The sequence below is a fragment of the Condylura cristata genome, unplaced genomic scaffold (genome assembly GCF_000260355.1).
Source record: "Condylura cristata isolate star-nosed mole 26May11 unplaced genomic scaffold, ConCri1.0 scaffold00004, whole genome shotgun sequence".
NCBI classification, from domain to species: domain Eukaryota; kingdom Metazoa; phylum Chordata; class Mammalia; order Eulipotyphla; family Talpidae; genus Condylura; species Condylura cristata.
This window is the reverse complement of record NW_004567105.1, coordinates 64,416,924-64,444,041: the sequence shown is the minus strand read 5'-3', so window position 1 is coordinate 64,444,041 and position 27,118 is coordinate 64,416,924. Positions and strand designations below refer to the sequence as shown.

The 27,118-nt window shown below is 50.2% G+C and overlaps 2 long non-coding RNA genes across 13 annotated transcripts in view; both read left to right on the top strand.

Moving 5' to 3' along the window:
* Positions 1–7,776, top strand: part of LOC105854747 — a 102,198-nt gene extending 94,422 nt beyond the window's left edge. The window contains exons 4-7 of one of the 2 annotated variants that reach the window (XR_001146271.1): positions 1,062–1,243; positions 3,469–3,563; positions 6,354–6,500; positions 7,701–7,776. This is a non-coding gene — a long non-coding RNA (uncharacterized LOC105854747). Of the gene's footprint in view, positions 1–1,061; positions 1,244–3,468; positions 3,613–4,975; positions 5,080–6,353; positions 6,501–7,700 lie in introns of those variants that run through there. The other variant, XR_001146272.1, reaches the window with a different exon arrangement.
* A 65-nt stretch (positions 7,777–7,841) lies between these two features.
* Positions 7,842–17,502, top strand: LOC105854746. Of its 11 annotated transcripts, none has more exons than XR_001146267.1 (7): positions 7,842–8,587; positions 9,410–9,538; positions 10,993–11,103; positions 12,077–12,901; positions 13,751–13,841; positions 14,393–14,544; positions 16,948–17,502. It is a non-coding gene; the product is annotated as an uncharacterized LOC105854746 (long non-coding RNA). The 11 variants fall into 11 exon arrangements; XR_001146263.1 differs by having other exon boundaries at positions 11,197–12,901; XR_001146270.1 differs by having other exon boundaries at positions 10,993–12,225; positions 12,528–12,901.
* Positions 17,503–27,118: the final 9,616 nt, after the last annotated feature.

Here is a 27,118-nt window from a genome sequence, read left to right as displayed (position 1 = left end):
GGCCTCAGCCACTTCTGAGGAATGCGTGTGGGATTTTCACTTTCCTGTTATCACCCCCTCCCACACACCCTCAAAAAGCTCCTCACTGAGATGACCGCAATAAAGGGGGGAAATGGGAAAATTCAACAACCTTCAAGCACTTTCAAATTCAGTGAAGAATTAGAAAAGCAGAACGAAGTGAAAACTGGGTTGCTTGGATTGCATGCAGTCTTTGCTGCTAAGTCCTGCTGAGGAGAGAAAACTTGCCCTCACTCTCACAGGGGTCAGGTTCCAAGCACATCCCTACAGCCACCATAGAGAAGACTTAGCCAACTTTTTGATTGGGCAAAAAGAAAACAGGAAAGAAAAAAAAAATAGCTAACAAAGGCACTAGGTTCACACCATAAAGAAAAGGACACCATACCTCCCCTCCATGAGGCTAAATAGTCTTCACGGCAACAGTGAATCAACCAGTAAAATAGCCTCTCCCAGCACCAGTCACAGAGCAGGCGTCTCAGCTGTGGAGGGCTTGTTCCTCTGCTCCAACCTTCCTTTCCTCCCGCAGACTACCCCAGATCCAGCCAGCCACTGTGGGGAAGCCACTGTGGGGAAGCCACTGTGGGGAAGCAGGAGCAGGGCCACTGTCTGGCCGGGGCGTGGCTGACCCTGCAGGAGGGGCTGCTAGGGACCCCCGGGGGCAGCCTTTTATCCAGGGGTGCTGATGTTCTGCTAGGTGAGCATGGCTGTCGCCAGGCCCACGCTAGGTGGGCTGCCCTCTCAGCAGGAATTCTGCCAGGGCAACACACAGGTTGTCAAGTCCTCTGGGGACTTGAACGTGCCATGGAGGCCAGGAGTCAGAGCTGCTCACTTTGCAAATAGCTTTATTCCTAGTCAAGACATTGGCAAATGAAAACTGGATTAAGATGTATGTGGTGGGGTTGGCTTCTCGCTACAGCATGCTAGAGTTTCCTAATTTTTGCAGAAGAGAAGTTCCAGGCATTGGGTGTGTCGATTTGTTTGCCATGTTGTTCTTGCCCCTCAAAAAAAGAAAACAGGCTAAATATTTGATTCATTTTTTAAAGGAAAATTTGTGCTTGGCATAGCTGTCACTTGGAGCAAATACATGATTTGTAACGGAGGAGCACCTTTGACCCAGGAGCCTGACAGACGACATGACATCACACCACAGACTGTCATGTGGCCGGGAGAGCCACAGAGCTGAGCTTGAGCCACCGCCCTCTGCCACTTTCTAGCTGCAACTTGGGTAAGTGAGCTGTCACCGCCCATTCTTCATTGTCTTTTTTCAGCACTTTAGTGTTTCGTGGGAAGTCAGTCTACTGCGATTAGAATTCAAGAAGGTACAAGTGTGAAGTGACTCACAGTAAAGAGGACATGTAAGTTCTCAACTAACAGTGCTCCCTTTAGCAGGGGGTGGGCCAGGGCCAGAAGTGTCCCTCCTGGTGCTGCAGCAGGCTCATCCACGCGTCCTTGAGGTTATCCTACACACGCCCATCACAGCATTCGTTCAGCTCTGTCCAGACAGCTTGCGGCCAGGTTCAAATCTCTACACGCACATCTGTCATTTCCAACCTGCTCATCAGTTGTAGAGGGCTCAGACTGCAGGCTAATGTCCAGACTGGTGCTCGAGGGCCTGGGGAACTGAGGCCTTCCCAGACAGGACCCGAGTCAGGAGTGTGAGCGTGGCTGCGTCTCTGGAGCCCGGGTGGGAAGCCAGGCTTTGTGCTGGCGGCTTTCCCTACACGATCCCACGTAGCTCTCACAACCTTTCCATGAAGGCTGTGGGGAGATTAGGAGGCAGATGGATGGCAAACTGGAGAGGGAAGCCCTGGTGCCTTGCAGGGGACTCCATAGCCATAAGTCATTATTTATGGGGCAATGACTGTGTTCTCAGCAGAGGGCCGTGCACCTGGCCTGCACTTTTCACTCTAGCCTCGAGGAGTGTAAGTGTCTCAAGCCCCTCACCCAGACAGAAGACTTTGTAGAGACCCAGTACTCCGTCCCGAGGGCTCTAAACACTTACCCTGCAGGAAAGCCTCCTCTCTCTGCGCTGCGGGTAGCCTGCGAGGCTCAACAGGGCTGCGATCAATAGGCAAGAGAGTGCAGATTCCATCTGAGGACCCTAAAGGACAAGGACATGCCCGTGTGGAAGTTTACAAAGCCCTTTGCATATGGGTTTCAGTAAGCTACAAATGACCACAGGTCTTATTTTGACAGATTTCACAATCGACACTAATTCCCCAGTGCCAGTATGTGATGAGCATGTGCTAACTTGCTGAGTCCTCCCAGAAGCCCTGTGCAACAGTCGCTGTGGTTGTGTCCATTTCACACGTGGGGAAACTGAGGCCACACAGGTCAAGCTACTTGCCTGGGGTCACAGAGGTAGAAAGCAATCCAGCAAGATTCCAGCCAGAGCAGATCTGGCTGCTGCTTCATGCTCCTGACCTGGGCCGGGGCAAGGACGAGAGGAGCAGTAGCTCCCCGTGGTGCGTCTCCTGTTTCAGATGGGGACCTGACAGGGATAGTGGCAGCAAGATGATTCCCCTGAACTCTCTAAAGAGGATGGCGCCGACCAAAGAGAGTGGCTGATCCAGAGACCCTCCATTCAATCATCCTCGTGCTTTCATGTGTGAAGCCCCTAAGAAAAAGATGTTTAGTGGGATTTCCTGCTTTAACCCCCTCCTATTTAGCGTATTCAGCTGACGGCTGGGTGAAGCTGCTGGAAAGAGTTGGGAGGCCTGCTGAGAGCCTTGACATTCTTGTCTGAAAGACACTGGCATTGGCAGCTGTCCAAACACTGTGGTTCACTTTCAAGCCATTTAATGGAAACTATATTTTTTAAAAAAGGAAGGAGTGGGTGCCCGAGTAGGAGAAAGACCTTGGCAAAAACCTTCTATGCACTTTTTCCACCACTGCATTGACCAGACAGCGCTACAGACTGATGCAACAGGATTAGCAAAATTGCATTGTTGGACATAGGCACAGCGTGACATGTGCTATAGCAGAGGCATTTGGCAGGATTAACCTGCCAAGGATAAAGATGTAGCAGACAAGAGGCTGAATTAATGGACTGGCATGACCAAAGCGGGGAAATCTATTTGCATGCGATATTAACTGTGCTAATAAACTCCAGGCTGGGCCCAGCAGGCCAGGCAGTCCTCTTTGAACCCAGAGTTTTTATGTGAAAGCCCACCTAGAAGGCATCAGCCAAGACAGGCCGGCTTCCCAGGGGGCCTCTGGGTCTATTTCTGCCATCATCTTAGAACAGACGTGCTGCTGTAAGTGCCTGTTACGGTATCTGACCACTGACCGTGCAGAATGATTCTAAAACCTGTGGGCTTCAGGGCCACTTCGGTCCTCCATTGAGAGGTCTGTCGTCTATGAGGAGACATAGGGAGAACACACTAGCAAATTACGACTTGCAGTGGGTGGTTTTGCCTGATGCATGTATTCCTGTTCCCTGAACGTCAGGCTGGGACCCGGGAGCACAAGCAAGATGCCCAGGACTCCAACTTTTAGAAGGCATTCACCCTCCAGCTCATTGGACATTGAGTCCACACCTGAGAGTAAGTGCCTGGCCCTCACTGGGCCCCTGAAAGTGACCGCAGAAAAGAGGTAAGAGACACCAGTGAAAATGGGATGCCTTCAAAGATGACCAGACACTGGCGCACAGCCAGGGGCGGGAGGGGGCGGGCAAGGAGCCAGTGCAGGTTGTACTGTCCACCGGGTAACTGCTGGGCTAGGAGAGGCTCCTGGGGCTGGGCACACCCGGGCCCACTGTGTGGAAGAGGTTTTATTTTCCTCTGGAGACTCTGACGCCCTATCAGAGTCCATGGCACTGAGGCTCACGAGCTTCAACAGAGCCCTAGATTTACAGCAGTGACCCCCAAATATGGCTGATCAGAATCCCTGGGTGGGGGCTAGATTCCTGGGCTCTACTCCCTAATCATCTGAAGGGCCTCAGAGTGGGGTAGCCTCAGTCTCCACACCCAGCACCAGCCCATCTCTGGGTAGATGTGACAACTGAATGGAATCTGACCCCGAGCCAACTTGGTGGTTGATGAGGTCACATGCCCTGCATTTCTGTTGCCCTCAACTTTTTTTCCAGAAGTAACAGGCAGGAAAAAAAATGGTTTGTGTTGATCCAAGACATCTGACGTTATAAAGCTTAAATAAAGGTCATGTCCTTGGTATTGCCTACCCCAAACAATCAGTATGTGTCATTTAAAGAAAGGAAGAATTAGCTGGCTTGAACCCACTGAGTGGGAAGTGGAGGAGAGCTGACGTAGTAGGCCAAAGTGGAACATAAAAGACTTTGGTTAAAACGGGTGCCAGATTCTGGAATCCTAGAAGAAATCTTGTATTTTCTTAAAAACCCCTGGGTAAGCTGACGTCCCTAGGAAGGCAGCAGCTGGTGCAAAGGCCCCAAAGTGGGAAGGAACGAGGGTATGTGTCAGCAGAGCAGCCCTGCTGGCCAGGCCGCTGCCGTCTTAGGGCAGAGGGGATGCTTCCTGGGGCCATCTGTGGGAAGGGCCCGCATCCTTACACTGCAGAGCATGCCTAAGCCTTGGCCCTCGCAAAATCTGAAAGCCAGACCAGCAGCCAGGCCCCTGAGGAGGCGGGGCTTGGTGGGGCTGGGTCAGGCTTCCGCCAGGGACCTGGACTTCCTTCTGGATGTAACAGGCTGAATGAGGGTTTGAAGCAGGACAGTGATATACTTTGATTCATGTTGTAAAAAGATCACTCACTCAGGCTTCAGCGTGAAGACTGGATCACAGTGAGGCACAATGAGATGCACGTCACCCCATCCAGGTGAGCGGTGCTGGGGGTTGGGGCTCAGGAAGCGAGGTGCCCATGGAGATCAAGAAGTGGACTTTGATGGAGAAACAGTAAGACTTTCTAGACATTCTTGTGATAAATAGGGGACAACAAGGACAATTTTTTTTACTGCTGTGTAACTTTGTCCCCAACTTTGTAGGGCATTCCTCACTGACGGATGTGCTGTCAAAGCTGAAAGCCCTTGTTCTGGGTGCTGCCAGGTGACGACGCCACAGTGGCCTCTGTCCTCAGAGTGACAGACTGAAAGGCAAGCAGTAATGGCAGGACCCAATAGGTACAAGAGCCATAGAGGGTGGCCCAAGAACTCAGGCTGAGTGAGGGCCAGGAGCCAGCTTCAGAAGGGAAGCAGCAGCCCTGGGCAGAAAGGGGCAGGGCCCAGGCCCACAAGCACACGTGTATTGGGGGTGCTCCAGCTCCAGAGGGAGAGCGAGGGGTAAGAGGATCTGGGGCTCAGGTGGGGCCTTGCAGAGGATAAGTTAGATCAAACTGACCCTCTGGAAGAATCCTTATTCCCTGTGCATCAAGGTGGGGTTTGTCTGGAGACAGGGAACTGACAGGAGTTTTAGCAGTCAGTCTACTGTAGTAAATCTTTCATTACAAAATAACACTGTGCGTGTCCCTAAAATACTTGGTGTCACTTTGGGTCTTAGTTACCAGAGTCTTAGTTAAATCATTCACTCACCAACGAATAATGATCAGGATTCCCTCCATGCAGTCAATAGTGAGGATCCAGTGGTCAAGCAAGTGAAATCAAGAAACTCTGTCTACTCACATAGTGTGATGGTTGAAGGAAGAGCACAGGCCACCTGGCGAGCAAGTTATGGAGCATCAGAGCTGGTCTGGGGGTGGGAGTCCAGGAAGTAGTTTGGGCAAAGGCACTGTGGTGGCAAGGAGCATGGCATATTTGAGAAATTAGAAAAGCAAGAGGCAAGGAGGAGAGCAGTGAAGAATAAGGGTGGGGCCGGCCCTTGCAGGATGCCAGTCCTCCATTCAATTATGAAGACCTATGTCAATCACTCCTCCTTCCCTCCTTGGCCACCTGGATGCTGGTGGGTGCTAGACACAACCAACTTGTAGAGTTGGCTGCAGATAGGTGTATTTATGGGCCTGCTCTTAGCTACTCCCAAGGAAACTTCTGCCACTCAGATGCAGGGATGGGGGAGGCCAAAAGTTGGGCTTATTATAGGTTTGTTTGCTTTTTTACTTCCTTCTTTGTGTGGGTCTCACCTGCCACTGATACAGCCTTCCCCATATCCACACTCATCCATAAAAGCATTATCTGTGCTAAAGACTCCGAACACACAATTATAGCCCCTCCCCCTCGTTTTACAAGGAAATAATACCACTTTCTGGAATTTGTTCATCAGAATGAGCAATTGTTGGCCCTAAAGGCAGATGATCCAGCCCCATAGTTTGCGGTGTCTCTATGCAATGCTCAGAAAGCCAGCCATGTCAGTGTCCAACCACACACATTGCTATATGCAAGTGTTCTCAGTCTTACTTTTACTGTTTTACAGATACAGAAGCCAACACCCAGAAGGCTCAATAACTTGACCTAGAACATAAGTAGGCAAGGACAGAATCAGAAGGCACACAGAGTCCCACCTGCTTGCAGCCCCCAGACCTTAGAACTGGGGGACCCCAGAGACTGTCTGCTTCAGCAGGTGAGGAAACTTAATTGGAAGCACCTCAGCTTCCTATTCCCAGCCCAAAGGGCACAGGGATAGCTCACAGTGTTCCTGGGGTGATGAGGCTTTGAGGGCAAGCGCATCAAAGTGTCTAGAACAGTGCCTGGCTCACAGAGGTCCCAGTGTGGAGACAGTGGCCTCTGTCCCAGCAGGGCTTCTTTGACTATCGACATGAAAACCCACACATTTCTGAACTCCAAAGGCACTGTGGTTTACATAGCACAGCGCTGAGCTATGATTGATGAATTACTCAGTTCTGCCTCCCCCAGCTCTGGCAAGAACTTTGGCAGGACTTCGGTGCCACATCCAGTACTAGAAACTTGCCAACTTTGCATCCTTAAAATAAAGCAAGTTCCAAGATAGATGGCAGAAAGTGGAAAATGTGATTTTTCATGATTGGGTAACTGAACCACGCAGCAGGCAGGAGCCACTTTGGGCCAAAGAGCTGTTCATTTGAAAGTGTTTAATCGACACCTGGAAATAGGGATTAAACTTCAAATGCTATTTTCATGTCAGTTGGTGTTACATAATTTCATAATGGTGGTAAAATCCAGGCAGATACCAAAAGTAGAGTTTCAAAGTCATCTCACTGCTGAGTGTTTCTGAAGCCGGGAGAGAGGTACCCCGCCGGTCACCCGCTGATGAAGTCAGGGCACAGTGCCACTGTGGGCACGTGGCCACCTGACCTCCCTCCCTGGCCAGCCTCAGCTTTCGTGAGCTTGCATGACTGTCCCCAATCCTAGTGGCGACCCTTACTTTGTTTGGCATGTGCTCCCGATGGGGAGGACGGCACTAGGGAGATGCCCTCCATCCTTGATGGCTCCTTCTGGGCCTCGTCCTCCCTCACAGCCCTGAGAGTGGGTAGAGGATGGGCCTTCAACTTGCATGGCGCCCCTGGTAGAGCCATGCAAGCCGAGGACAGTTATGTCCTCTGAAGACTTGTGAAAGGCGGTGAGTCCCCTCCCAGAGAAGCCCCCTGCACAGATCAGTTTGGGTATAGGGCTCTTTGGAGCCACTGATCCCCACCTGGGACCCCAAGAGCTAAGAAGGCAGGCAAAGAGCACTACAACAAAGAAAGCTGTTCGCAGGGCTGGGTTGGGGGGTGAAGTATAGGGTCTGCCCACACTGCAGACACACTAACTCATGACTTCTTGCTGTCCCCTCTCCACACTCCAGAAGCAGCACCGCAGCCGTGACCCGGGACCACCAAGGGACACAGAGACCTCCCAGCAGTCCATGGTGCGGTGGGGCAGCTGGTGTTGTGAATCAGGCCGTTGCAATCTGAGAACGGCTACTTCACAACACCAGGGTCACACCCCACCACAGGCAGCGCTCCTGGCGGCTCATCCTGGGACAGCCTGAACCTACCCCTTTGGCACCCTGAGGCTGTTTACCCCAAACACCAGCAGCCCCACTTTTAAAGGAGAACTCACACCTGCCAGCACTAGCTTCTTGCAGAGAAAAAAAGCACAACCCTGCATCCCACAGTGATGGTGGAGTCCCTGCTCAGAGGGCCGAGGGTGCTAAATGCGCAGCTCCTGGGGTGGGGTGGCTTTGAGGAGGGCAGGGAGGCCCTGGTCACAGTGTGGGCTGCCTGGGGACATTCCGGGAGGAGGAGGGGGGCCTTTTGCAGCTGTTGGCTCTCTATCCCAGAGACCAAGCGCCTCTCTGGGTCCCTGTCCCAGGCCAGATGAGCGCCAAGGACAGTGGCCCTCCCTGGACGTGGAGCTGCCATGGCCCCATCGTGAGTACGCGACCCGTGCATGGGGCAGCCTGTCCAGCGTTTGCATGCTACTTAAGTCTAACAGGCAACACCGTCATTCAGAGCAGAGGGAGGAGTGCAAAGATGAGGCGTCTGGGATGACTCATGTCCTTTCTGAAATACTAAGAACAGAGGGTGTCCATCACGCTGGCTTTCCACAGGACAGACGCACCCAGAACCTGTCTGTGTCCCTAGCACCATGCTGCTGTCCCCAGGAAGCACCGTGTAAGCACTGCACAGCGTCAGGGTCACAGAGACAGAGCCTGGGTCATCACGCAGCCCTGGGCCTTGGAATGCTGGGGTGAGTCAACCATTTCTGTGAAGTTCTGCCCCTCTCTGGGTCCCCAGATCACTAAGGCATCTCTGAGGTTATACTAAGTTCTGCTGGAGAACAAGTAACTTTAGGGTACGTCCCAGTTTTTCAGAGAGGGTCCTGCCTTCTTCCAGTGGGTAGACTGCAGTCCAGTTATCAGCTCCCCTACCACCAAGCCTCTGTCACCCCCAGTCTGGTTGGGGTGGCAGAACTCTGCCCCCCAAACCCTCACAGCTGCTGCATCAGTCTCTGGGCAAGAACCCACAGACTGTGTTAACCAGTCTTCCTGCCTTATCAGCCACCCCACATGCGCTCCCATGTTCAGTCTAACCCCAGCTCTTCTGCATGTTACGGTCAGACTCCTCTTTGCAAAACATACACCGCATTATGTGAACTTCTCCACCCCCACCTGCAAATTGTGTAGAGTGGGTCTCAATGCTGATCCTAATGGGACCCCTCGAGTGGCACGCAGCCATCTCACACTCACCAAGCCCCCTCCAGCCCAGCTCAGCCCTGCCTGCAGTGCTGCTTCCCAGCACCCCCACTTGGCCGCCATGACTGATGCCTCACTGTGCTCCAGGTTTGCATGGAGCACAGCTCCCTGCAATCCAGCCCCTGAGACCCGCAGGTCTGGCGGCTGGTGCTCAGCCGACTTGGAACACTCATTAGTGGAACATCCTCCCAGGAGCATATTCATTGCTGCGCTCCAAGCCTTGGTCAGTGAACGGATGAGCGCGGCCTGACCCACGTATATCTGCTGAGGTCAAACTCACCTCCCTCCCCTGGCCCTAAGTCTTGGTTTCCTTTCAGGGGCAACAGACTGCGTGTAGGATGCACCAGCAGGGAGGAGCAGCGAGCCGGGCCCTTTGTCTGCTTTTTGCCCTTGACTCCATGCCTCAGTTTCCTCGCGACGGGCAGCTCATGTGACCAGCTTATCAGGTAAGTACCAAGACCATCCCATCCCCTCTGTTGATAACGGGTGGCACTGCCATTCAGACCCAGGACCCTGCCGGAGCCTCTGCTTCACCCACTGAGTGTGGAGATCCCAAGACTCACTGACAGGGACGCTGGGAGCCACTCCAAGCTCAGACTCCTTTTCTGGCTTCTTAACCCAGGTAGGCCAGCCACTGCTCTCCCTTTCTGTGCCTTTCTAAAAGGTTAGACTCTAACCTTGTTTAAAGTGCTTCACCATGAAACCTGATTAAAAACCTAATAAAATTAAAAATGGGGTCATGTCCAGAGAGAGAACTGTTTAGAAACCAGAGGAAGCGCTACTTAATTTTGTTAAGCTGATTAATTCATTCGCGGCCCTGCAGAGGTCAGGGGCTCGGAGACCAAGACTGCCCCTGAGAACCGGACGCTGCCATGTGGGGGGCCCAGCACTGGGCCTGCCTCCCAGTTCTCCGCCCAGGCCTGGTCCACGTACCTGCCCAGCATGGCTGCATCTCCAAAATGTGTCCTTCTGCACAGAAAATAGGCACTTATCCTCCAGAACACGCCAGACCCTCCGTGTAGGTAGCCTTGATGCCAACTTGCCAGACAAAAACTCAAGCACCTGTCCCCACTTATCTGATTTGGTGATTCATGCTATTTGAAGTGCCAAATTGAGAATCTTTACAAACCCTTTACAATTTTAGCTCGGGGCCCTACCTTCACGCTAACCACACTCCAAATGAGAGGGTTGCAGGGAGCCTGTCAGAGCAGACACTTTGTCACCCACGATGTGTCCTCAGGTCAGCACTGCCAGGGAAAGCCCAGTTTGGAATGGAGGTTTCCTGAATGCTTACAGGTACACCCCACTTTTCATAAGTTCAGGTTACACTAGTTTGCCTTCACGGAAGACCCACATCAGTATGGGCTGTCACTAATCGAGAAAAATCAAAAGGGGTTTCTTTTTGCAAGAAAAAGAGAGAGCGTCCTACCTTGAGCTTTGCATGTGTCTTTTTAAAGTCACTTATGCTTGAGCGGTGGCACCTCCCCACCCCGAAGTTGCTCTGCACAGCCATGTCCCTGTCACTGTAGTTTTAGGCGTTATTTGGGGGTCTGATAATTGCTACCATTTCAGCTGAGGAAGCTCTCACAGGAACACAGCAAAGAGCACAAGAAACCTGTAGAGCAATAGCTCTTAAAGTCTAGGCCCTGTACCAGCCACATCACCTGGGAATCCTCCACTCCCCCAGTCCATGCTGGATCAGAAATTTGGGATAAGACCTGACAATCTGCTTTAAAAAAAAAAAAAGCCTCTAGGGAGTTGGAAGTGCCCCCAGTGGAGAACTGAGGCCAGTTCCAAAGGTACAATAGCCCAGGCGTGCGGGTCAGGGTGGTGGACAGTGAGGACACTTCACGTACGTACTTTGAGTAACTGTCCTTCAGCTCACTTTTTTGGATTTCAGAAGTAAATCCCTCCGTGTTCTGGGTTGACAGCCTCACCCTGCCCTTCTTCACCTGAACTGACAAGCCCAGAAGGAAGGTCTGTCTCTTTGTCCCTCACCACAGGCCACCGCGTAAGTGATCTGCCACCTATTTAAAGGCTCTGATTTGTATTCATTGCTGATGGAGCTGTGTTCGTGTAAGGAACTCCTTTTCTTAAAATGCAGGCTGGGGTGTGCAGCCATGTGCTGGAGCAATCCAGGGGCCTTTCCTGGGCCACAGGAGAGCGAGCACGCAGCCCAGGCACCGTCTCAGCAGTTAGAAGCCTCTTGTGATTGGCAGCTAACTTGGGGACGCCCTGCCTCTAAGACAACACACTGAAGTGTTTTGTTACTCTTGTATCTTGCAGTATGCTTGCATTTTTGATGGCAGGGAGAGAGGTGGGCATTCTTGTTTGATTTTGCATGTCATTGCACATTGCAGTAGGCCCCCAAAAGCCTTCACATGCTCCTTGACCACCACCAAGACCACTGTCAGCACCCCACACCTGTCTCATAGTAGGTACTGGCCACTGTTAAGACAGTACGGTGATGTGAGGGTTTCTATTCAGAAGCCCCCACACACACACCTCGACTACATCTCACCTACTACAGTGAGACTGGGGAAAGTATGCTCTCACTTTGCCAAAATTCCAGGAAGAGTCCACAGGCCTCCCAGACAGAGCCAAAGGCAAAGCTTTCATTCACCATGTTGTTGATTTTTGATGGAATTTGAAAAAGGCAATAAAAATCTGTTCCACCATACCCTCTGTCCCCTAAAAAAAAAAAAAAGCCCAAAGCATTTCACAGGGCCAAAAAGAGTTTGAAGTGACTATTTTGAAAGGCACTGGAAAAGTGGATAAAAATAAGCATAAAAATAATGCTGAATTCCAGCTGCCTGGAGTACTGGTTCCTCTCGGGGGACTGAGGTCACCAGCCTGATTTCCAAGTGGCAGGAGACCCAAGACTGAGGAATCTGGGGTCCAGGGCAGGGGCCCTGCCATCTGCCTTGGAAAGACAGGTGCCCAGGCCTTGTCGCATCATGATGTCCTGTTTTACTGAGATGCAGAGACTCTGGAAGGGCGAGCTAGCCTGTCCCGCTATGGTCTTCCTGCTCCAGAACAGAGACGGGGCCCCCACAACCTTGTTGGCCTGTGCCATCTCGTTTAGGCAAAGAGCAGCCTGGAAGGGAAGCAGCGTCCTCATTCCCATTTTCAGGTGAGGGACGGGCTTGGAGAGGTCAAGAACCTTTCCCTTAACCCCAGACCCCTTAGTCTCGGGGTCTCCCTGCCTCTGTCCTTCTGCCACCTGGAAATCAGGCTGGTGACCTCAGTCCCCCAAGAGGAACCAGTATTCCAGGCAGCTGGAGGATATGTCAGCACTAGGTTTTACTGTTTATTTGTATCCATTTTTCCAATGCCCTTTAAAGCAGTCACTCCAGAAAGGTCACATAGCTGCTGAAGGCACTGCCAGGCCCTGACCTCTGCTTCCACCCCTGCTCTGTACCTTCCTCCTCCTAGGCCACCTGCCTTCAAACCTTCTACACAGCTTCAATTCGAAACACTGGCGTTTGGGCAAGAAAGCTTTGCAAGTGCCAAAAAAGCAGCCCTGCCCTCCCGGAGTTAATAGGCGAGGCTGTTCCCTGGGGGCCGACTCAAAGGCAGAGTCACAGCCGCATGTATAATTGACTCCAGGTCCGAAACTCAGTTAATTCTCTTCTATCTTTGGCTTTGCTGTTTCTTTTTGTACCTTGCCTAGAGGAATGACCAGCAACCTTTATAGACAGGAAACAAATAGCAGGAAGAGAAACCACTGTTCAAAGAACCATCCTCTCGAAAATCCAAAGGATACAGACATGCAGAACCGAAGGTCCCTTAGAATCCTGTCCCCAGAGGTAACCACTGCCTTTTTATAAAAATGATTTGGATATTTTTTATGATTACAAAGCCAAACACACTTAAAGGCATCAAAAGTACAGAAATGCTTCCTTGGCGCAGGGCCCGAGGCATCACTGCAGCTCCCACATGGGTCACCAGGTCTGCACCACTGGCCTTGGTCTTTGGCTGGGAATAACTGGAACAGGCATGCTGGTGTACAATCCCTTTGAAGCAGACATCGGCTTTCAGGGCTCAGAGCTGCGCTGCCCACAGCCCTGTAGGAGGAGCGTCCCCCTTCCTCCTACAGGGCTGTCCCTAAGCCCTCACACACTCTGCCCTGCAGACACTCCCCAAGGTGTGAGCACAGCTCCCTCCCCACTAGGTAAGAACTACTCTCCTTCCCCCTGGAAGGGGCCCCTGCCCTGCAGGCTCCTGCTTTTCCCTGCTCTGCCTGTGTCCACAGCCCAGTCATCTCCACACCTGCACCATTTCCTGGTGACCCGCTCCCTTCCCCTAGGCTGCAACTCCCTAAGGGCAGTTACTGTCTGCTCTGTGTCTGGCCTCACCACGAGTCTGTGCTATAGGTGGCTTCCTCGCAGATGCCTTCATTTAAACTCCAGGAAGTTGGAGCTCAGTCAGGGAGGTGACACACACATGGTGCAGCAGACTCTCCTGTCTTACCCACTGCTCCCCTCAGCAGTGGATTTCAGTAGATCTTTCTGTCTGCTCCCCACTCTGTCTCCGGTGAGTCTTCTCATCGCCTGTACCGCAGTTCTTATATTTATATTTATTTATATAAATGTATATATTTATATATATGTGTGTGTATATATATAATATGTTTTTTTTTTTTTTTGAAACTCCAGGAAGCTGAAAGGTCAAGTCCAGACCTGTCATTACACAGACAATAAAGGCCAGAGGTGAGGGCTCGCACGAGAGAAGAATGCCCTCCATGAGGTACTGTGGTCAGAGACAGCTGATAAGCCTAGGAATTTGGGGTGCCTCCTACTGAGTTTAAGGACAACAGAAGAGAGCTTCTAGGCTGCCATCCCTTGAGCTCCAGGTCAGGCTCCCCCATTACACAGTCGCATGACATGCTTGCTTCAAAACACTGCACATTTATAAGTAAACAAGATTAAGCATGTTTTTGCAATCTCCTGTGTCTTCACCAAGTGCGAAGCTTCAGCAACGCCGGCTCAAGGTCTGTGTTGCTGTTTGCCTCCCTGGCACCTGGCACAGTAGCCGGCACATAGAAGTTTGAGGTAACTCACTAGCTCGGCAGTGCCCTTCTCTCGGTACAGTAATGCTTGACGTCTTCCCTTTCCTACAAGACACCCAGAGCCACAGACAATGCCAAATAGATGGCAAGACCAGCCTGAGTCTTTTTAGCGAGAAGTACTGATTCAGGATTTCCACCTACAATAAGAGGCCTGCAGGTGGGGCGGGGCGGTACAGGACTCGAGGCGGCGTCAAAACCCGCGTGCTGCCTTCTGCTCTGCCTTTATCAGCTCGTGGTCACAGGAGGGCTCCTGCTGCTCGAGACATCTCCTCCACACTCCGAGAAGAAGGGGAGCAGAGGGACCAACTTCCCAGAAACTTCCGCCTCCGCTCCACTTACAACAATCACTCGGTGCCCTGGCAGTGGAGGAACTGATAAAAGGTGAGGGTTTGACTAGCCCAAGTGGAAAAGCAGCCAGAGGGGCATGGAATGGAACAGCTGCAGAGTTAGTCCTCGTCAGCATCTGCCAGAGCAACGCCAAGCAGGGAGCAGCTGTGTGTGTGGGTTTTCTTGTCAGCAAAGCAGCACATGTACAGTGTGCTCGGATAAACTTAAACTCTGCATTATCATATATAAGTATCCACAGTTCTAGTCCTTCTAGATCCTTGTATTTTTTTTAGCATGGATACAACACACTATGGTTTGCTCTGTAATTAACCTTTTTATGTAATAGGGTGAAAAATCCAAATCATTAAATGTTCTTTACAGAATCATCTCTTACAGCGGTGTTTCATTGAATACTGGGATGTTTCTTGAGTCCTTGCTGTTGGGCCTGTTGATGTTTGTAAGAGTGAAGAAACCAACAATGCTTCTGGTAGCTTGAGAATTGTACAATTCTGCAGCAGATACAAGTGACATCCACCCCAACATTTTTACTAACATTGAAGAAAGGTAGACTGGGGTATTGGGAAGGGATGACAAGAAAGGTGACCTCACCCCAAGACCTCAGTTCCCAGGGGCTGGGAAGTTCAGCTAGCTGGCCCCAAGCCCTGGCGCCTTGAGCCACCTTCTGGATTAGCAGTAAGCTGGGCCACGGTGAAGGGTGTCCCTGATCTGAAAACCACCAGGGCACCCACGTGTCTCACTGCCCTTCCCCTGCATTACAAGGAAATGGGACTCACGCAAGGCCGGCAGGAGGCCTGGATCTGTTAGGAACTGAACTGTGTCCCTTGGCATTCACATGTTGAAGCCCTGAACTCTGGTACCTTGGGATATGACAGTTTTAAGAGACAGGGCCTGTAGGGGGATAGTTAAATACGGCCAGCAAGATGGGCACTACCCTGATAGGAACAGTAGTGTATTAGAAGAGCAGAGACACCAGGAAGGCACACATGAGGGAAGGGCCCGTGAGGATACAGGGAGACGGCGCTGCTGCACCTCAGGAGACACCTCGATCTCACACGTCCACCTCCACAACTGTGAGGAGACAGTCTGTTGCTTAAGCCACTCAGTAGGTTGTCACTGAGCGACAGCAGCAAAGCAGACTAACGTGACACCCCCAACAGGTGTGGGAATGGATACCATGAAACTGGAGGCACCTGCTGCCAGCCTCAACTACCTGAGGTGGCAGCTACTGTGGACACACCTGTGACCCAGCCCGTGGGGGCCATGGGGGCGGTCCCTGCACACTGACTGCGGGTTGGGGCTCTTTCTGGTGCCTCCTGAATGGACCCTTGGTCCCAGCGCAGGCCACACCTGAGCAATGTGGGAAGCCAGTGCCCAGCCTCCTGCCTAGCTCCCCCACAGTCCAATAGGTTTGAGCTCCCTTGCCCACATTGACTGGCTGATGCCCTTTTATTGACTTTCTCCTCCAAACCCCGCCCTCAGCCTGCTTCCTGAGATCTGCAAAATGCCTGTCTCGGCGCCTGAGCGGAGCTGTTAAAACCCAGCAATCTCCCTACAGGCCCTGTCTCTAAAAACCATCACATCCTAAAGCACCAGTGTTTAGGCTTCAACATGTGAATGCCAAGGGACACAGTTCAGTTCCTAGCAGATACGCAAGGCAGGTGGGAAAGAGCTGAGTTTTAGACCCAAGACAGCCCAGGCGTATGTACATGCACGCCACCCCGACAGAGGACGAGTTTAGGGGTGATGCACAGCCCCCGAGGCTGAAGGACCTCGTCACAGGAGGGCAGTAGCTGAAAGCACAGCCCCCACCCCAGGACAGAGACAGGAGCCTCGAGTCACACACACCTTAGTGCAAGGCCCAGCTCCCACACTCGCTGGCTAGGCGTCCATTTCATCAACACCAAGCTCACAAGATGACCAGGAGGCCTACAGCAGATGAAACCAAGACAGTGCTGGGCACACAGGCTGTGCCCAGCAGTCTCTGTCCTTTCTTAGGCTCAAGTCGCCTTTCAGGAAAGAGCAAGGTGTTCAGCTGCGAGGCCTTCACAGAGCAGCTGAGACCCCTTCAGACCTATGTGGCTATCTGCTTCCTCCAGCTTTCACAGGCTTCTATCTCTCCACTCCTACCCCTCACACAAACCTCTTTCACCTCTTCTTTCCCTCTCAGTTGGGTCCTCTGGAAAGATGGGGCTAAGACATGTTCCTGTTATTTCTGAATAAACCTACTTCACACGGTAGCAACAGCGAGAGGTTCTCAAAGGGATCAGGAGCAGTCAGGCTTCTCCCATTGCAAGCAACAAAAATAGACTCTTGAACAGGAAAAGGAATAAGAATATCAGGTTGCTATGGGGTACTCATAAATGGAACCAAGAATTAGGGACGCAATCATTTTACACTCTTCTAGTACCGGCGAGCCATTTTTTGTTGTTTTTTCAGGACAGCACTTTTGACACCTGACCAGCTCCAGTCAAATCCAGCCCTTGGAACATCCCACTCAAGGATCAAATTCCAGGGATCTGGTCTCATTGCCCCAGGAGGTGGTGAGGTGCTTGGGGAAGCAACTGTGTGTTCGCTGATGGCCAGATGTGTCCATTGCCTCCAAGGCAAGGTCAAGGCACCATCTTCTGAAGGTGAATGGAGCAGCCAGAGGGAACGAAGTTCAATGGACATGAACAGGAGAAACACCCGCACTGCCTTAAAGTGTGCCAAGAATTCAAAGCATGATGTCTAGCATGTACTCACCTGTTTACTCCTGCCTAAGCTGTCAGGAAAAGGCAGAGTGTCCCTTCACAAGCCCCCAGGGGATATAGCCACAGTCCTACATCCCAAAACCCCACTGGTGCCAACACCTTGTCTCAAAGACTGGATGAGATCTGGCTGGCCCAGGAGTCTGGGGAGAACCCACATGTGGCACAGCCCTGGTCTGCCATGGTCTGGCACTACCCTCTGCCCAGTCTTTATGTAACTGCACAATAAATTTAGTGTTTTGAACTTTGTTGTCAAAGGCCTCCACCTCCATCATGGCAGTTTCTCCCAGGAACTCAAAAGATAGGAAGGGAAGGGAGAGGGGAGCAAGATATGCATAATTAAAGGGGACCCCTCACCACCCAGAAAGAAGCAGCCTTAAACTCCAGGGCGGATCTCTGCTCTGGCTGGAAGCAGCCCTCAGCCTCTGCTCAGCTAATAAGCTGTGGCTTGTGAAATCCTTTCTTGGAACGATGCCAAGGACCCTCGTTTCTTGCTATCCCCAAACAAAACTGCTGGTTGTGGCCGTCCGTGTTCCCTGGAGTGCTTCTGGTCCATTGTCACGCCTACTCTTAAGAGTAGGACTTAATTTAATGGTTTCATTCCCTAAAGTATCAGATACTGCATCAAGGATGCACTCGAATTCTTCCACAAACGCTTGCTTGGGGTCATCCACTGTTCCCTGTCCTCCAAGAGGTCCAGCCCTCCGGCACCCAGCCCATTCTTCACTCACAACCACAGTGGAGGACAGTGGCTTGACCCTACCAACCTCATCATCAGGCTTCTGGGATTAAAACCTTTCACAGGTCTCAAGGTGGATCGATATCTTTACAAGGCTGTTTCTAATTCTAACTTTTCACATTAAGTCCTTACCCCACCCCTAAATCACTTCTGATAGCTGGGAAATTCTTTGGCATGCAGAAGGCTGACAGCCTTCTGCAGTTTCCCAATGCCCACATCCAGTAAATAAAATCCACCTCAGAGGGGCCTCCCTGGAGTGCAGCACTGTGAAGCTATAGCAGCCACTGCAGCACAAGTTCCATCCCCGGCCCCAGAGGTGACCCACGTGGGTGCAGCAGACTGCTCCTGTATCGCCCACTGCTCCCCTCAGCAGTGTGTTTCGCTCAATCTACCTATTCTGTTCCCCACTCTGCCTCTGGTGAGTCCTCTGGCCTGTACCCCAGTTCTTGTATGCATCAAGAAATAGATCTTTTTAAAAAATTCCCCTCAAAACCAGAGACTGCCAGGATATTTGTGAAGCTGTGTGCTCCCAGGTCCAGCTGGAAGTGCAGAGTTAAAACCTTAAGCAGGTGCCCACCCCCAAGAGGAGAGGGATCTGCTAGATAAGTCCAGCAGCTGCCTTGCCCTTGAGGGGTAACAGCTTGTGAAAAGGCGCCCCTACAGCTGCTGGCTTCCCAGCCTCGCTTCCTCACTCTCCTGCACGTGCTTGGATCATCTCCCAAGCAAGTACTTGCACATAAATCCTGGTCTCCCTGGGATCCCCAGAAGCAGACCTGCAGAAAAGCCTGTCTTGAGTCAGTTAAAGTTTATTTGCCAGAAAAGACTTAGAAAGCTGCACCAGTGTCCTCCATTGCTGGCAGATGCCTAGGGAGGGAGAGCCAGGCAGCACCCCTGGCCCACTGGGGACACCTGCCGTGCAAGCGACCTGCACCCCCCAAAGGCCTGGAGCCCCACTCACGTGCAGAGCTGCAGGTTCTGCCCTCTGGACCTGGGGGTGCTAGGAGGCTGCTGCTGGGAGCTGGAGGGATGCAGATGCCAACAGCCTCTCACTGCCTATAGGCGCATTTCACACTGACAGGCTCCGGGGGTGTAGGACTATTTTTATTTAAAATACTGGTTGCCATAGTAACATCCACATGACCCAATACTTATTCTAAGTCACACAGAAAATACCCTTGGGAGGGGAGAGAGTGAGCAGCCCTGGGAGTCCAGCAGCCCCAGCTCCAGGGGAAGAGAGCACACCACGCCCAGCCCAGCCCCAGCTCCCCTCCAGTACCTGACAAGTCTTCTGGGTTTCAATCAAAAGGTTTAAGGTGTATGGAAAGAACTGTCATCTGCCCAAGTGTCCTTGGGAGCTAGAGCCCCTCCTGGGAGGCCAGAAGTCCCCGCTCTGCTCTATATGCCACAGGCAAGCTGGGTGCTAAGAACTCAGCCCCTGCCCAGGGCAGTGAGGCCCACAGCAGGCCCCACCCCAGCCACTCTAACCTCTGAGCTTTCCACAGGATGCAAGGCATTGGCAGGGCGCATTCCCTGCAGAGAGGAGGAGTGCCAAGTGGACCAAGCCACCTGAAGAGCACCCCCAAAGAAAGAAGGAAAACCTTGGAAGCAGTGGAGTTTTAAGGAGCAGGAACCGCAGCCTCCGCCTTGCCACCCTCCTGACCCCCGTCTGGGTCTCCGCTTGCGCACGCACTAAACGGTTTCTACACTTCGACTCAAGTCCGAGGCTGATAATGTTAGCATCTAGGTGACCGGCAAAGCCACGTGTGTCCCAACAAGACCAGCAGGGAGGTGGACAAGAGCTCATGTGGCTGTGGTGATTCAGCATAACTAGCAACTTGCATAACAGTAAATGAACCGTTATGATGGGGGGAGGTGAATGTGCACCCCCCCACCCAGGTAAATCATACCACCTCAGCCCTCCCGGATACGTCAATAATGATTCTTATAACCACAGCAACAGCTCCCATTAAGTGCACTTCACGCATGGGGGTGCCTGAACCATTGACCCCTCAGTGACCTGAAGGGACTGTCATCCTGCACATTCTACCACGACAGACTCCAGTCCCCCACCACTGGCATTAGGGCACCTGCCCAGACTGCTGGCATGCAGTAGAGCTGGGACCTGCACCCAGATCTGGCCGACTCTGGGACCTGCACCCAGACCTCGCCGACTCTGAATCCGTGCCCTGAGAATAACCACACGGAATTGCCTGCCCTGGAAGAGAGCACCAGAGGGGTCGGTGGCCAAGCATGAAGCAGGCGAGCACAGCGCCAGTTTTGCGAGTAAAGACAGGGTTGGGGTAAAGGGCGGGTCTCTGGTCTCAGACCTTTGCCCGCTTTGCTCACGGATTCTGGTTTGATGGCCCTAATGCCCCCTGCAGACTACATGTCTCCATCCTGTCAGACTAGAGGAGGACACAGTCGATGCTGCTGTGTACTGAAGAACCCAAGACATTTGTCCCGTCAGAAGTGTGGGTTCCCTGGAGTGTCCACTTCCAGGCAGCAGTCTCTGGGGCCAAGAGGGGCTTTTGTGGGCAATTCTTGTCCATGGGTACTTCCTAACTTGCCAGCCACTGGGGTCCTTGAAGGTGGAGAGCAGGTTCAGGGGGCCCTGGGTCCCACGATCACTTCTTAGAGCTCACTCTAACAAAAGGACATGCAAAGGGTGTCCTGGTCTAGCAGATCTGAGCTCTTTGGGAATTCCTTAATGTCTGTTTTCTCCTCTTTCAAGTGGTGGTGCTGCCCACCAGAGCAGACATTTTGCTCATAATCGAGTGGCTGCCTCAGGAGGTTACCTAGGGACAGTTCCAGAAAGTACACAGCTTCCCATCTGACGGTAATCTCCCACCATAGCTGCAAGTTCAACTGCAGGTATGAGGCAGAACACACGTGCCCAAGAGTTCACTCTCCAACAGAAACTCCAACCAACGAGGTCAGGGGTGGTGGAGAGACACAGCTCCCTTGCTCCTGAGATGACTCTCAGGTAGAAACACTTATTCCAGCAGGAATTTACTAACTTGTGTGAGCATAAACATAACTGTGCTATTTATTGTTCCTCTGTCCATACCTTTAATAAAAAGTTGAGTTAGGAGAGAGAGAGTCACAGCTGCTCTTCATGGCTCTCCCCGGCTGACCCCTGTGCAAACTCATTTAGACTCTGAGTCTTCATCTGCAGCTGAGAACTTCTCCGCTGCCCACATCTCTCTCCACAGTTCTTTTGAAGCAGCCCCACCGGGGTGGGCCCAGTGCCCACCGTACAACCTGGCCATTCACGCCCCTTCAACATTCCCTCCCTTTTCTGTCTCACCGTGGCACCACGATGCCTGCTCAGATCACCTTCCCATCAACCAACCTGAGATTTTTGTCTCAGATTCTGCTTTAGAGAAAATTCCAACCTAAGATACCTCCTCTATGTCTTAGAGGAAAATGCATGAGGATGCATGTCGGGCTCTTGGCACAGTGAACATTTTAATAACATTTAATATCTTTTCCGAGATAGAATCATCCTTGGGGATGGAGTTTTAGTTGTGGACATTTTAGAGCTCCACATTCCCTACGCTGGGAGACCCAGTTTCATCTGAGGTAAAACTTGACTATGGATGATCACCCATCAAAATACCCTGATGTCCCATAGTAGACATTACAGGGAGCAAGGCAGGTCCTAGACAATGGCACACCATTGGCACTCTCTTCCCCTCATCCTTCAAGTTCCTGACACCTTCCTGTTCCCAAAGAGAAACCATATGCGTGCCATATAGGACGCATCCCCTGCACTCTTAAATCTCAGATGCTGAAAACAAAGCTCCACTATAAACAAACTTATACTAAGATGTGACTACCCTACTACATTAGGGACCTCAAATTGAAAAGCAGAGTGAGGATACATCTTGACAGTCTAGGAATAGGTAGAAGCAGGTCATTCCAGCCCCCTCATATTTCTACCAGGCCTCCCTTTTTTTTTTTAATATCCTCTTTCAGCTGAAACTTTCATATGCCTTTTAAATTCTGCCCCATAACGCATCTATATCTAACGCCATATACCTGCCAACATGCTGAATGTGAGTCACATTTTCTGACCTCTAATATGAAACCCCTTGATTGTTGACTTTTGTGTCTAATTCCACAGGCTGCTTTGTGTGTTTTTCAGAAAAGAAATCAGAACATAAGTGATGAATATTTGAATCAGAAAGTTAGAGAGGTTTGCCTCCTCCACCCACAGCACCCTCTCCTAGTTAGAGTAAAGAGCCTCAAACTTTAGTATAGGTGAGCCTCAGGGGGAAGGAAAAAGCTTTTAAAAATGCAGTTTCTTAATCCCTCTCCAGGAGGCAGATTTTAGGTTTTGAGATGCTTTTTTAAGCCTGGATGCTGGTCACTCCAATAAAGGTCTTCTTTGGATTCTCACTTTGTTCCTTTAAATCAGTGTTTCTCAAAGAGAGGTGTCCCTAGAACACGCCTCTGCCCACCTCTGCCCTAAGCTCCCAGAGATGTTTGAGCAGATCAGAGGATGCTGCTGCTTTGCCTGTCAAAGGCAAACAAGCAGCTTGAAAATCTGGTGTTTCACAAAGACCCATGTACCTTAAGGACTGAAAGCCCACAAATGAACCAGTTTGCTCATTTCTATTCTATTCTATTCTATTACTGGAATATGATTTTTTTACATCCATGATTATTTATAGATGCTCCACAACTATGAGCCATAGCACACCTCTCCTGAAGAGAATATTGATTACATAAACAGTAAAGAAGAAACATACAAACTGCCCCTGGGAGGTGTTTGGCGTGGACAAGGCAGGGCTCTGTTGCACAGGCAGAAGCCCTTAGGAGCTGCCTGACATCAGAGGGAATGTCTCCACCACCTTCTGCTTAGAAGCATTCTGCCTGCACCCTGCCCAGATTTCTTGTTTGCTGCACCATCATCTTCATTTGGGCTCAAGATTCAGGAAAATAAACATTAGTATCAAAATAGCCAAGATAAAAGACATTTCAAAAGACCCAGTGAACAGACATGCCAGATGCAGGAACCATCTTTCAGCATGACCCAGCCCAGCATCCCCACCGACAGGGATGCTCCATCCGCTCCCAACAGCTAACTAAGCCAAAGTTTGCTTCTTTCACAATGGATCAAGAGGGAGACTTGAAGGGGCAGAAGTCTCCTGTTGTGGAAGCTTAATTTAGACAAAGTTGCAGACTTAACCAATAGGAAGGAGAGGGCTTGGAGTCAGAAAGCTCTGAAAATCCAGTAAAAGAAACTATCTGCTATATCCCTATTATCAACCAATTCTGTCCCAAATATGAGGAACCAGAAACCCAAGGATGGAGCATAACCAAGTCTCATGAAGTCTGGTTGTCCCCACAGGAAGGGATCATCCTTATCACTTGCACATGTGGGCGCATCACTTTATTATTTCCACCTCGTCTCTGTCCTGTTCTGTCGAAGGATGACTGAGGAGCAACAAGACAACATGTTTCCCCCAGTACCCTTCCTCTCTCTCTCTTGATGTCACAAATCCCATCCTTTCTTCTCAGGTCCTGGCTTTACCTGGAGAGGCTTTGCTAGAGAAGTTTTGATTCTGTATATTCAAAAGCCTTTCGCTTTGGGCCATTCAACTCCCTTTAGAGCAGAACTCAGATGAGATACATCTTATTTTGGGTTCTGTCTGAATGAGATCTCAAGAATTTGAGTTCAGATTTTACTCGGGAAGCGACCCAGGAAATATTGTCAGAGGCATGGAAAAGTGGGACAGCAGAAGGTTCATTAGTTACCGCTTGGGGCCACTAGAGTTCAGTGGCCCCCCCAGGGTGCCCTGGGACTGGTGGAGAATCAACAATTGGAAGAACAACAGAATAAGTCCTCAGGCGACAAAATGCAGGTGCAGGCACCTACCAGTTTGACGATGATAAACACAGGATGGCCAGGAGACGGATGGTAGTAAGGTCAAGGGAATGTGGGAATAAACAATGAACAATTCTTAAATTAAACTAATTCAATTTTCTGCCCCTTTGCAGCCTTATCAAAGAATTCCTCCTACCGTTAGTGAGACTAAGGGGAGGAAGGAAAAGAGAAAATCCACTCTGGTCACTGCATTTCTAATACAGTATTTCTCAAGATAGAGAAGGAAAGAAGACTCTCCAGGAGAGATATCTTGTATGAAAACATCATAATATGGTTTTACGTGGGGCAACAGTGTATACTGCTTTTTTAGAACATAAGCACAGAAAAAAAAAATTCAGGGAAAATTTGCTGTTTGCCACATACAGAAGAACAGAACAGTGATCCCCAAGCTGGTGAGTCTTATGTAATAGACTCTTGGGACAAGTGGCAGGTTCATAGAAGTTTGGTGGTTACCAAGGAGCAGCACAGGTCTTAAAAGGCTAGGCAACACTGTCAGCAGGAGTGAAGCTAAGAGACTAAACATTATGTGACCCAGGACCTGGAGAAGCAGATGAGAGCCACCTTGTGATTTGAAAAGATGCGGTGTTTAAAATAGAGTGTGCAGGGCAACCAGCCTCCCTTAAGTAAACATGTCTGACACCTTCCAGTTCCACCATGGAGGGAACCTCAGCCCTCTGCTCTAGAGTGTCACCCCCTCTTTGAGTGCTCTGCCACTGACCCCCAGGAGTGCTTGGATGTGCTGTTTTGAGCTCCCCAAAGGCAGATTCTGAGATACGTGCTTGTGTGAGGGAGGGCTTGTATGAAAGTGTTGCTTTCACACACTCTCATTAAGCAGAAACAAGGTAGTAAGAAATGAAGGAAATGACAATAAACAGTACTGTGAGTGGCTTCTCTCAATCGTGTTGGGGGTTTCTGAGAACAATATAAGTTCTGCCCCAAATGAGAAGTTGACTTGCCCCTCAGAGGCATGACTGCCCCTGCATTTCATGTACATGACAGTCCAGTGTGTCTTAGAGAAAGATCCAAGGTAGAAAAGCAGAAAGCAGCTGTGGTACTCACTTATTGCAGGCATGGTGGCTTGCTATACACAAATCTCCTTCAGCAGAACCTGCTGCAGACTTTCTCCTGCTGCTGCACCCTTGGTCCTGTTACAGCACACACCCCAAGATCACTAGTCTCCTGGTTGCCCCAGGCAACAAGAGCACCACAGGAGCACTGGGACCAGGCCATTCCTGCCCAGTGCAGGAATCCTCTAAAGAGCAACCTCTGCTTGGGCACTCCTATTGGCCTGGCCAAGGCTGTGTCAGAACAACACTGTGGTATGAGACCTGCCTACTTTTGCTCCCCCACCCCTTAATCCTTTACAGGAGTTTCCGCTCAATAAACCCGTTGCTCATCTAATGCTGCTTTAGTAACAGACTCTAGGAGTATCTGAAACAATGCAAAGCTGTCTTGACACCATTGGTTGGTGGAACTGTCCACCTCCATGGTGCTGAAATCAGAAGTAGGCCGAGATGGGATATGAGGACAACTGAATTCTCCCTTCTTGATTAGTAGAGTATTAAATGGTGCAGCATATTTCCTCAGTTGTCCTTAGCCAAAGGAAGTAGTTGATACTTTCAAAAGACTTCTTTGAATGCCTCGGGAGGAAATAAGGAGATTGCCATGAGGACACACAAAGAGTAGTTTCCATAGGCACTGCTGCTAGAAACAAAAATGCTACTAAAATCTGCAAAGTCACCCTTAGCCTATTCACAGCTCCAGAAAGGAGCAGAGCGACTTCTTCCCCTCCTGCTTTCTAGCCTCCTGAAAGTGACTTACATCAGCAAAACCTGGCAGGAACACATTAGGCAAGATGAACTATCAATGCAGCTCCATATTTTCAGCCCTCATAGTATCGACTGCAAAGGAGCATATTGGAGACTATGAACAAGGCTGAGGACCACAAGTGATTCTCAGGATGGAGAGCAACATATAGCTTAGTATCACGGTACCATCTTATTATAGTAATGCATGAGGTGGTGAGATAGAGAGGGGAAGAATACTAATCCTAGATTCTATAAATAATTAAGTCCCAACTCCTGAAAAAGACCAGCTGTGTGATGATGTCAAGTACCACAAGCTCTCTGGGCTTCAGCAATCTCATTTGTAAAGCAGAGGTAAGATTATAGCAGATAAACAGCTTCATAAAGTATATTTTGAAACTGTTCAAGCATGGTTCCATTGTTTAAAAAGTGCTTCAATGACAAATCATATTTTAAAAAACTTTTTAGTAAAAAAACAGTAAGACAAACTATACCAAACATAGTTCATAACAAACAACTTTATGCCTCAGCTATACAATTTAAGTTAAAGGTCCCAGGGGTGCCATCCTGAACTTGGAATTGCAGCCTTTAGCAATAGTTTCTGACACATACTTGTTCTTCTTCCTCTATAGAGAAATACTTCTCAATGAAGCTTAGCAAAGTTTTATACACATTTATTTCCATGGTTTTATAAAGCTTCATTTTGTCCAAACTTTCACATTCTTTAATCATCATACTGTTTCTAAACATCCTGAGAGAAATTTGAAAGGCCACCCAGAATAATCACAGTTTCCTTCTGAATATCAGTTTTGGAGTTTGTTATGGAGGGTGGAAAAGATAATGAATGCTTCTGCATCTATTACAACCTGAGTCTGTGCACCTGTCCTAGTGAAATATTGCCTATAGCTCTCAGTGCAAGAGTCACAACTGGCAATTCATTAGCTCCTGGGAGCTTACAGAGTTGGGAACCAACTCCTGTTTTCACAGTCATTTTAATCCATTCATTTGGACCATCAGTAAGGCAGAAAATGGCCCGGCAGGATTATTGTAATGTTGAAGGTGAACTAAGTAGGAAGAATTAGCTCAAAGTATCTAAAAGAGGTGCAGGATTCTTGTCATGACAAAAGTATTTAAAGTGTCCAGGTAAGATTATGCAAGAAACCACACACTAAAGATGACATTATCAGGAAATGCAAAAAGAGCCAACAGTGGATCAATTGCACCATACTTGATAACCAAGGCTTAGAAAACTCAACCATCACCTGCAATGTTCCCTACAGCCCATACAGCTTATTCACTTATGTGATCTTGTTCACTTATGTGATCTTGTTCACTTATGTCACCTTGTTCACTTATGTCACCTTGTTCACTTATAGAGAGATACCAAGAGAGAAATAAATCCTGGGATAGTACATAACCTTAG